Source organism: Scomber scombrus, chromosome 9 (genome assembly GCF_963691925.1).
Source record: "Scomber scombrus chromosome 9, fScoSco1.1, whole genome shotgun sequence".
NCBI lineage: Eukaryota > Metazoa > Chordata > Actinopteri > Scombriformes > Scombridae > Scomber > Scomber scombrus.
The window spans coordinates 26602711-26610210 of NC_084978.1; the positions used below are offsets into that span (position 1 = coordinate 26602711).

At 46.7% G+C, this 7500-nt stretch overlaps 15 non-coding genes across 15 annotated transcripts; all 15 read right to left on the reverse strand.

Annotated features, from left to right (window-relative positions):
• Positions 1-642: 642 nt before the first annotated feature.
• Positions 643-714, reverse strand: trnap-ugg (transfer RNA proline (anticodon UGG)). The gene has a single exon. It is a non-coding gene; the product is annotated as a tRNA-Pro (tRNA).
• Positions 715-1028: 314 nt separating this feature from the next.
• Positions 1029-1100, reverse strand: trnap-agg (transfer RNA proline (anticodon AGG)). The gene has a single exon. It is a non-coding gene; the product is annotated as a tRNA-Pro (tRNA).
• Positions 1101-1468: 368 nt separating this feature from the next.
• Positions 1469-1540, reverse strand: trnap-ugg (transfer RNA proline (anticodon UGG)). Its single transcript has one exon. It is a non-coding gene; the product is annotated as a tRNA-Pro (tRNA).
• A 318-nt stretch (positions 1541-1858) lies between these two features.
• trnap-agg (transfer RNA proline (anticodon AGG)) lies at positions 1859-1930 on the reverse strand. The gene has a single exon. It is a non-coding gene; the product is annotated as a tRNA-Pro (tRNA).
• A 367-nt stretch (positions 1931-2297) lies between these two features.
• On the reverse strand, positions 2298-2369 carry trnap-ugg (transfer RNA proline (anticodon UGG)). The gene has a single exon. It is a non-coding gene; the product is annotated as a tRNA-Pro (tRNA).
• A 318-nt stretch (positions 2370-2687) lies between these two features.
• On the reverse strand, positions 2688-2759 carry trnap-agg (transfer RNA proline (anticodon AGG)). The gene has a single exon. It is a non-coding gene; the product is annotated as a tRNA-Pro (tRNA).
• Positions 2760-3120: 361 nt separating this feature from the next.
• trnap-ugg (transfer RNA proline (anticodon UGG)) lies at positions 3121-3192 on the reverse strand. The gene has a single exon. It is a non-coding gene; the product is annotated as a tRNA-Pro (tRNA).
• A 751-nt stretch (positions 3193-3943) lies between these two features.
• On the reverse strand, positions 3944-4015 carry trnap-ugg (transfer RNA proline (anticodon UGG)). The gene has a single exon. It is a non-coding gene; the product is annotated as a tRNA-Pro (tRNA).
• Positions 4016-4333: 318 nt separating this feature from the next.
• On the reverse strand, positions 4334-4405 carry trnap-agg (transfer RNA proline (anticodon AGG)). Its single transcript has one exon. It is a non-coding gene; the product is annotated as a tRNA-Pro (tRNA).
• Positions 4406-4772: 367 nt separating this feature from the next.
• trnap-ugg (transfer RNA proline (anticodon UGG)) lies at positions 4773-4844 on the reverse strand. Its single transcript has one exon. It is a non-coding gene; the product is annotated as a tRNA-Pro (tRNA).
• Positions 4845-5162: 318 nt separating this feature from the next.
• On the reverse strand, positions 5163-5234 carry trnap-agg (transfer RNA proline (anticodon AGG)). The gene has a single exon. It is a non-coding gene; the product is annotated as a tRNA-Pro (tRNA).
• Positions 5235-5601: 367 nt separating this feature from the next.
• trnap-ugg (transfer RNA proline (anticodon UGG)) lies at positions 5602-5673 on the reverse strand. The gene has a single exon. It is a non-coding gene; the product is annotated as a tRNA-Pro (tRNA).
• A 318-nt stretch (positions 5674-5991) lies between these two features.
• On the reverse strand, positions 5992-6063 carry trnap-agg (transfer RNA proline (anticodon AGG)). Its single transcript has one exon. It is a non-coding gene; the product is annotated as a tRNA-Pro (tRNA).
• Positions 6064-6424: 361 nt separating this feature from the next.
• On the reverse strand, positions 6425-6496 carry trnap-ugg (transfer RNA proline (anticodon UGG)). The gene has a single exon. It is a non-coding gene; the product is annotated as a tRNA-Pro (tRNA).
• Positions 6497-7247: 751 nt separating this feature from the next.
• On the reverse strand, positions 7248-7319 carry trnap-ugg (transfer RNA proline (anticodon UGG)). The gene has a single exon. It is a non-coding gene; the product is annotated as a tRNA-Pro (tRNA).
• Positions 7320-7500: the final 181 nt, after the last annotated feature.

Below are 7500 nucleotides of genomic sequence, written 5' to 3' on the forward strand. Positions count from 1 at the left end.
AGGTTGCAGCAACTTCTACTTCATTGTCATCCAGACTGGACACACTGGGCATACCTCCCAAATATCTCAACTGATAACTTCTGGTCTAGTTACAGCAGTTTGTTTCTCACTTCCCTTTTAATATGTCATAGCTTTCCAACAGTTCCTAAAGGTTTCGAAGTTGCAAAATTAATAAAGAAGCGGGAGGCACGGTCTTACCAACGGGGCTCGTCCAGGATTTGAACCCGGGACCTGTCGCACCCTAAGCGAGAATCATACCCCTAGACCAACGAGCCACAAAAAACATGACATTTGGGATTTCCCCCTCCGGTGAATGCTATTCACGTCTGCATCTAGCTTGACCGCATTATTCCACCTGTGGGTTTTACTTTGACTCTTTTATGTCTTCCGTGTTGGATCTGGCTTTGTAATAATTGTCTGGAACTCAAAAAAATGTCGATAATTTCCATGGTCCACAAACTTCCGATGCCTCTGCCTTACGAGATCCTTAAGCATTGTGAGAGGAGACTGGACAAGGAGTCTTTCCTTCAACATGTAGGTGAACTGGTTGAACTATCAACACCTTGTCAGGATTGCTTAGCTTCACAACAGTTCCAAAGTTAGTGAGACAACTGAATGGAAGGAGCTACGTTCCTGACCTGAGGGCTCGTCCGGGATTTGAACCCGGGACCTCTCGCACCCAAAGCGAGAATCATACCCCTAGACCAACGAGCCATAGCATGCACAAGAAAAGCGTTTGGAGGTGGCAGAATTTGGCCCGGTGCGCCTTTTTCCCCAGAAACCACTGTTAGATCAATCCATCCGTCCACTTGTATTTGCTTTCCACATCAGGTTGCAGCAACTTCTACTTCATTGTCAGACTGGACACACTGGGCACACCTCCCAAATATCTCAACTGATAACTTCTGGTCTAGTTACAGCAGTTTGTTTCTCACTTCCCTTTTAATATGTCATAGCTTTCCAACAGTTCCTAAAGGTTTCGAAGTTGCAAAATTAATAAAGAAGCGGGAGGCACGGTCTTACCAACGGGGCTCGTCCGGGATTTGAACCCGGGACCTCTCGCACCCTAAGCGAGAATCATACCCCTAGACCAACGAGCCACAAAAAACATGACATTTGGGATTTTCCCCCTCCGGTGAATGCTATTCACGTCTGCATCTAGCTTGACCGCATTATTCCACCTGTGGGTTTTACTTTGACTCTTTTATGTCTTCCGTGTTGGATCTGGCTTTGTAATAATTGTCTGGAACTCAAAAAAATGTCGATAATTTCCATGGTCCACAAACTTCCGATGCCTCTGCCTTACGAGATCCTTAAGCATTGTGAGAGAAGACTGGACAAGGAGTCTTTCCTTCAACATGTAGGTGAACTGGTTGAACTATCAACACCTTGTCAGGATTGCTTAGCTTCACAACAGTTCCAAAGTTAGTGAGACAACTGAATGGAAGGAGCTACGTTCCTGACCTGAGGGCTCGTCCGGGATTTGAACCCGGGACCTCTCGCACCCAAAGCGAGAATCATACCCCTAGACCAACGAGCCACAGCATGCACAAGAAAAGCGTTTGGAGGTGCGAGAATTTGGCCTGGTGCGCCTTTTTCCCCAGAAACCACTGTTAGATCAATCCATCCGTCCACTTGTCTTTGCTTTCCACATCAGGTTGCAGCAACTTCTACTTCATTGTCATCCAGACTGGACACACTGGGCATACCTCCCAAATATCTCAACTGATAACTTCTGGTCTAGTTACAGCAGTTTGTTTCTCACTTCCCTTTTAATATGTCATAGCTTTCCAACAGTTCCTAAAGGTTTCGAACTTGCAAAATTAATAAAGAAGCGGGAGGCACGGTCTTACCAACGGGGCTCGTCCGGGATTTGAACCCGGGACCTCTCGCACCCTAAGCGAGAATCATACCCCTAGACCAACGAGCCACAAAAAACATGACATTTGGGATTTCCCCCTCCGGTGAATGCTATTCACGTCTGCATCTAGCTTGACCGCATTATTCCACCTGTGGGTTTTACTTTGACTCTTTTATGTCTTCCGTGTTGGATCTGGCTTTGTAATAATTGTCTGGAACTCAAAAAAATGTCCAGGACTTCCATGGTCCACAAACTTTGGATGCCTCTGCCTTACGAGATCCTTAAGCATTGTGAGAGGAGACTGGACAAGGAGTCTTTCCTTCAACATGTAGGTGAACTGGTTGAACTATCAACACCTTGTCAGGATTGCTTAGCTTCACAACAGTTCCAAAGTTAGTGAGACAACTAAATGGAAGGAGCTACGTTCCTGACCTGAGGGCTCGTCCGGGATTTGAACCCGGGACCTCTCGCACCCAAAGCGAGAATCATACCCCTAGACCAACGAGCCACAGCATACACAAGAAAAGCGTTTGGAGGTGCGAGAATTTGGCCTGGTGCGCCTTTTTCCCCAGAAACCACTGTTAGATCAATCCATCCGTCCACTTGTCTTTGCTTTCCACATCAGGTTGCAGCAACTTCTACTTCATTGTCATCCAGACTGGACACACTGGGCATACCTCCCAAATATCTCAACTGATAACTTCTGGTCTAGTTACAGCAGTTTGTTTCTCACTTCCCTTTTAATATGTCATAGCTTTCCAACAGTTCCTAAAGGTTTCGAACTTGCAAAATTAATAAAGAAGCGGGAGGCACGGTCTTACCAACGGGGCTCGTCCGGGATTTGAACCCGGGACCTCTCGCACCCTAAGCGAGAATCATACCCCTAGACCAACGAGCCACAGAAAACATGACATTTGGGATTTCCCCCTCCGGTGAATGCTATTCACGTCTGCATCTAGCTTGACCGCATTATTCCACCTGTGGGTTTTACTTTGACTCTTTTATGTCTTCCGTGTTGGATCTGGCTTTGTAATAATTGTCTGGAACTCAAAAAAATGTCCAGGACTTCCATGGTCCACAAACTTTGGATGCCTTACGAGATCCTTAAGCATTGTGAGAGGAGACTGGACAAGGAGTCTTTCCTTCAACATGTAGGTGAACTGGTTGAACTATCAACACCTTGTCAGGATTGCTTAGCTTCACAACAGTTCCGAAGTTAGTGAGACAACTGAATGGAAGGAGCTACGTTCCTGACCTGAGGGCTCGTCCGGGATTTGAACCCGGGACCTCTCGCACCCAAAGCGAGAATCATACCCCTAGACCAACGAGCCACAGCATGCACAAGAAAAGCGTTTGGAGGTGCGAGAATTTGGCCTGGTGCGCCTTTTTCCCCAGAAACCACTGTTAGATCAATCCATCCGTCCACTTGTCTTTGCTTTCCACATCAGGTTGCAGCAACTTCTACTTCATTGTCATCCAGACTGGACACACTGGGCATACCTCCCAAATATCTCAACTGATAACTTCTGGTCTAGTTACAGCAGTTTGTTTCTCACTTCCCTTTTAATATGTCATAGCTTTCCAACAGTTCCTAAAGGTTTCGAACTTGCAAAATTAATAAAGAAGCGGGAGGCACGGTCTTACCAACGGGGCTCGTCCGGGATTTGAACCCGGGACCTCTCGCACCCTAAGCGAGAATCATACCCCTAGACCAACGAGCTACAAAAAACATGACATTTGGGATTTCCCCCTCCGGTGAATGCTATTCACGTCTGCATCTAGCTTGACCGCATTATTCCACCTGTGGGTTTTACTTTGACTCTTTTATGTCTTCCGTGTTGGATCTGGCTTTGTAATAATTGTCTGGAACTCAAAAAAATGTCCAGGACTTCCATGGTCCACAAACTTTGGATGCCTTACGAGATCCTTAAGCATTGTGAGAGGAGACTGGACAAGGAGTCTTTCCTTCAACATGTAGGTGAACTGGTTGAACTATCAACACCTTGTCAGGATTGCTTAGCTTCACAACAGTTCCAAAGTTAGTGAGACAACTGAATGGAAGGAGCTACGTTCCTGACCTGAGGGCTCGTCCGGGATTTGAACCCGGGACCTCTCGCACCCAAAGCGAGAATCATACCCCTAGACCAACGAGCCATAGCATGCACAAGAAAAGCGTTTGGAGGTGGCAGAATTTGGCCCGGTGCGCCTTTTTCCCCAGAAACCACTGTTAGATCAATCCATCCGTCCACTTGTATTTGCTTTCCACATCAGGTTGCAGCAACTTCTACTTCATTGTCATCCAGACTGGACACACTGGGCATACCTCCCAAATATCTCAACTGATAACTTCTGGTCTAGTTACAGCAGTTTATTTCTCACTTCCCTTTTAATATGTCATAGCTTTCCAACAGTTCCTAAAGGTTTCGAACTTGCAAAATTAATAAAGAAGCGGGAGGCACGGTCTTACCAACGGGGCTCGTCCGGGATTTGAACCCGGGACCTCTCGCACCCTAAGCGAGAATCATACCCCTAGACCAACGAGCCACAAAAAACATGACATTTGGGATTTCCCCCTCCGGTGAATGCTATTCACGTCTGCATCTAGCTTGACCGCATTATTGCACCTGTGGGTTTTACTTTGACTCTTTTATGTCTTCCGTGTTGGATCTGGCTTTGTAATAATTGTCTGGAACTCAAAAAAATGTCCAGGACTTCCATGGTCCACAAACTTTGGATGCCTCTGCCTTACGAGATCCTTAAGCATTGTGAGAGGAGACTGGACAAGGAGTCTTTCCTTCAACATGTAGGTGAACTGGTTGAACTATCAACACCTTGTCAGGATTGCTTATCTTCACAACAGTTCCAAAGTTAGTGAGACAACTGAATGGAAGGAGCTACGTTCCTGACCTGAGGGCTCGTCCGGGATTTGAACCCGGGACCTCTCGCACCCAAAGCGAGAATCATACCCCTAGACCAACGAGCCACAGCATGCACAAGAAAAGCGTTTGGAGGTGCGAGAATTTGGCCTGGTGCGCCTTTTTCCCCAGAAACCACTGTTAGATCAATCCATCCGTCCACTTGTCTTTGCTTTCCACATCAGGTTGCAGCAACTTCTACTTCATTGTCATCCAGACTGGACACACTGGGCATACCTCCCAAATATCTCAACTGATAACTTCTGGTCTAGTTACAGCAGTTTGTTTCTCACTTCCCTTTTAATATGTCATAGCTTTCCAACAGTTCCTAAAGGTTTCGAACTTGCAAAATTAATAAAGAAGCGGGAGGCACGGTCTTACCAACGGGGCTCGTCCGGGATTTGAACCCGGGACCTCTCGCACCCTAAGCGAGAATCATACCCCTAGACCAACGAGCCACAAAAAACATGACATTTGGGATTTCCCCCTCCGGTGAATGCTATTCACGTCTGCATCTAGCTTGACCGCATTATTCCACGTGTGGGTTTTACTTTGACTCTTTTATGTCTTCCGTGTTGGATCTGGCTTTGTAATAATTGTCTGGAACTCAAAAAAATGTCCAGGACTTCCATGGTCCACAAACTTTGGATGCCTCTGCCTTACGAGATCCTTAAGCATTGTGAGAGGAGACTGGACAAGGAGTCTTTCCTTCAACATGTAGGTGAACTGGTTGAACTATCAACACCTTGTCAGGATTGCTTAGCTTCACAACAGTTCCAAAGTTAGTGAGACAACTAAATGGAAGGAGCTACGTTCCTGACCTGAGGGCTCGTCCGGGATTTGAACCCGGGACCTCTCGCACCCAAAGCGAGAATCATACCCCTAGACCAACGAGCCACAGCATACACAAGAAAAGCGTTTGGAGGTGCGAGAATTTGGCCTGGTGCGCCTTTTTCCCCAGAAACCACTGTTAGATCAATCCATCCGTCCACTTGTCTTTGCTTTCCACATCAGGTTGCAGCAACTTCTACTTCATTGTCATCCAGACTGGACACACTGGGCATACCTCCCAAATATCTCAACTGATAACTTCTGGTCTAGTTACAGCAGTTTGTTTCTCACTTCCCTTTTAATATGTCATAGCTTTCCAACAGTTCCTAAAGGTTTCGAACTTGCAAAATTAATAAAGAAGCGGGAGGCACGGTCTTACCAACGGGGCTCGTCCGGGATTTGAACCCGGGACCTCTCGCACCCTAAGCGAGAATCATACCCCTAGACCAACGAGCCACAGAAAACATGACATTTGGGATTTCCCCCTCCGGTGAATGCTATTCACGTCTGCATCTAGCTTGACCGCATTATTCCACCTGTGGGTTTTACTTTGACTCTTTTATGTCTTCCGTGTTGGATCTGGCTTTGTAATAATTGTCTGGAACTCAAAAAAATGTCCAGGACTTCCATGGTCCACAAACTTTGGATGCCTTACGAGATCCTTAAGCATTGTGAGAGGAGACTGGACAAGGAGTCTTTCCTTCAACATGTAGGTGAACTGGTTGAACTATCAACACCTTGTCAGGATTGCTTAGCTTCACAACAGTTCCGAAGTTAGTGAGACAACTGAATGGAAGGAGCTACGTTCCTGACCTGAGGGCTCGTCCGGGATTTGAACCCGGGACCTCTCGCACCCAAAGCGAGAATCATACCCCTAGACCAACGAGCCACAGCATGCACAAGAAAAGCGTTTGGAGGTGCGAGAATTTGGCCTGGTGCGCCTTTTTCCCCAGAAACCACTGTTAGATCAATCCATCCGTCCACTTGTCTTTGCTTTCCACATCAGGTTGCAGCAACTTCTACTTCATTGTCATCCAGACTGGACACACTGGGCATACCTCCCAAATATCTCAACTGATAACTTCTGGTCTAGTTACAGCAGTTTGTTTCTCACTTCCCTTTTAATATGTCATAGCTTTCCAACAGTTCCTAAAGGTTTCGAACTTGCAAAATTAATAAAGAAGCGGGAGGCACGGTCTTACCAACGGGGCTCGTCCGGGATTTGAACCCAGGACCTCTCGCACCCTAAGCGAGAATCATACCCCTAGACCAACGAGCCACAAAAAACATGACATTTGGGATTTCCCCCTCCGGTGAATGCTATTCACGTCTGCATCTAGCTTGACCGCATTATTCCACCTGTGGGTTTTACTTTGACTCTTTTATGTCTTCCGTGTTGGATCTGGCTTTGTAATAATTGTCTGGAACTCAAAAAAATGTCCAGGACTTCCATGGTCCACAAACTTTGGATGCCTTACGAGATCCTTAAGCATTGTGAGAGGAGACTGGACAAGGAGTCTTTCCTTCAACATGTAGGTGAACTGGTTGAACTATCAACACCTTGTCAGGATTGCTTAGCTTCACAACAGTTCCAAAGTTAGTGAGACAACTGAATGGAAGGAGCTACGTTCCTGACCTGAGGGCTCGTCCGGGATTTGAACCCGGGACCTCTCGCACCCAAAGCGAGAATCATACCCCTAGACCAACGAGCCACAGCATGCACAAGAAAAGCGTTTGGAGGTGCGAGAATTTGGCCTGGTGCGCCTTTTTCCCCAGAAACCACTGTTAGATCAATCCATCCGTCCACTTGTCTTTGCTTTCCACATCAGGTTGCAGCAACTTCTACTTCATTGTCATCCAGACTGGACACACTGGGCATACCTCCCAAATATC